Source organism: Antrostomus carolinensis, unplaced genomic scaffold, assembly GCF_000700745.2.
Source record: "Antrostomus carolinensis isolate BGI_N321 unplaced genomic scaffold, ASM70074v2 scaffold3122, whole genome shotgun sequence".
Lineage (NCBI taxonomy): Eukaryota > Metazoa > Chordata > Aves > Caprimulgiformes > Caprimulgidae > Antrostomus > Antrostomus carolinensis.
The window spans coordinates 1-2,591 of record NW_010298811.1 but is presented as its reverse complement, the minus strand read 5'-3'; positions in this window follow the sequence as shown (position 1 = coordinate 2,591).

Genomic DNA, 2,591 nt, shown 5'->3' with positions numbered 1-2,591 from the left:
CCTCAGAGCCAGCCAGTCACATTGAGCACACCACGGGGGCAGACGAGGGAATTTTTGTGTTATTTTGCATCCTACCTCCTCTACAAGGTGGGATTTGGGAAGAACAGATAACTTGCATCTTTTCAGCAGCAGACCCCAAAAGCCCTAATTCTAGTGTAGTGAAATCAGCAGCAAAATTCCCACAAACAGAGCAGGGGATTTAGCCCTAGAGAAGTTCAAACCAAAAGTAGCATCTGGGACTCACCCATGAGACCCACAGAGCACAACAGGGCAAAAATTACATTCACATGGACCTGACCCTGCTTCATGGGTAACACTTCAGAGCCTTTCTGCTTGCAGATCCCACCTCTGAGCAAGTTTCTCACCCTCTTTTGTTCTTTATACGATATTTGCATGGAAACAAGAGCTGCATTTCTCAGCTGTTCATCTCCTCCTGGTGTCTATCCTTCCCTGACAGAAGAACAGACTTTAGAGAGAACCTGTTTTCATGCAAACAGGCTACAGAAGAACAGAGCACATGAGCACCTCCCAGAGCTGGTGTGCCAGCCATCATTCTAAGGATACCTCATGTGCACAGAAACCATCTCACCATTTTGCTGAGATACAAAACTGCTGTATTCATGGGAAATGTTCTTTGGGAGACTTTCAGAGCACCTTCCATGGAAGGCAAGACTCTTACTTTGAGATCACATTGAGAAGGTCCATCTGTGTAGGATGCAACATCAAACACCAGCCAGGAAAAGCCCTGCTAACCCATGGTATCCTCAAACTCAGCACTAACACATAGCACCAAAGAAGAACCATCAATTTAAGACTCAGACTCCTTCAAAACAACAACACAAGAGTTACAGGAGGTTCAAGCTCTCCTCTTGCCCCTGAATCTTCCTGTGATTTTTACTCATCTATAAGCATATTACTGTTGTCCCAGCAGACTGGCTATGTGGAAAGTCTTAACCAAAGGGGAGAAGCTGACGGTGACCTGCTCCGGGTATCTAACTCGGAGCGTGAGCCAGACAGCGTTGTCAAAGGGTAAAGATACACTCTGGAAACAAAACCTCTTTGTTCCTCTAATTTTGTTCCAGTTAAGTCAGTTCAGCTGTTCCATATAACCAGTCAAAAACATTCAGCATTTCCCAAAGTATTTTAAGACTTCAAAGTTGTAGGTTTTATTTTGACAGTTTTAAAGCGCAGAGCTTTTTTTTTTTTCTTTACAGATTTTTTTTTTTGCATTAAAACTAAGGCTTTTTAATAAATTAAGCTTTACAACAATCACTGCTGCTCTGCTTTTATCATGGCTTCAATTAAAATATTGTTTCTTGAAGACAGCTAATGACTTCTGAGAAAAAAAAGAGGGTGTTTCACTGAGAATGTTTTCAATTGACTCAATTTGTTAAAACTTGTGATTAAAACCACACTCCAAGCAGGGCAGACTCAAAAGTCGGGGCATTTTAAATTTGCCCAAGTTGCTGATCTGAACTCAAAACTTCCCAGCCTCAAATGAACATACTCACCTAAAAAGTAAACTCTCCAACACTCACCCATGAGGAAAATGTAGGAAAAACACTGTTTAGGCCAGTGCTGGGCAGCTCAGCAGAGCCAGGAGCCGATCAGGAGCAGGTTGTTCCAGAACAAAACCTTTCCACATAACCCAGGCAACAGATCTGACCTTTTCATCTACAAAAGACCAGTCAACCCACCACTGAACTCATTACCGTGGGAGATCTGCCCCGTAAAACTGTTTTGTTCACAGCCTCGGAGCCAAACCTGTTCTGACACCAGAATTGCCTCCTGTCAGGAAAGTGCTGGAACAGCTTGGGGACAAGACCTGTGCTGAAACTAAATCTGTCTGAACTCTCCCCAGGTAACATGAGCTTCGGAGACTGGAGCTGACATTGTCACGACACCAAACAGGAGCCAAGCAAAGGAGCCAGGGACTGGTGTCTTCAAAAGCAAACAAAAGAGGGTTATAAAAACTAATCAGCTGTTTGTGCTCAATCCTGCTCTCCTCTGCAAAGCTGTAATCACAGCAGTCATTTGGAGAATACACCTCTGAGAGCTTCTTACAAGCAGCACTGGGATGGACTGGGCTTGGCCAGCTTCACGGTGCCAGCAGCACAGACCCTAATCCCACAGTTTTGAGGCCAAAGCTCCACTCGCACAGTTCACAGTGCAGCCCACAACCAGCTGTGTCAGCACAACCGACTAAAGCAGGATCAAGCAGCCGTGGGGAGAGAGCTTTTAAGCCTGTGATGCTGCCAAATGCTTCGTATCACAGCCCTGCCTATTTGCATTTCTGCCTTGGGCCCCATCTGTAGCTTCCCATCCATGTAAAAGCTGTCCCCAGGGAGAAGAAAGGCCACTGTCCATTTGTTTAACACATCTCAAGCGCATCTAGTTTCAAATGAAGTAGGTGGTAAAACTCCTAATGCTAATTTTTGCCATGCAATTCTGAATCTCTAGTAATCTACATCAGAAATGGAAATAGCTGGTCCAGCAGCCCTGATCAGTCAGCATCAGATACCAGTGCTGGTCCCCAGTCCTGCCTCCCAGCTCCCAGCCCTCTGCCAGAAACACACACACACACACACACA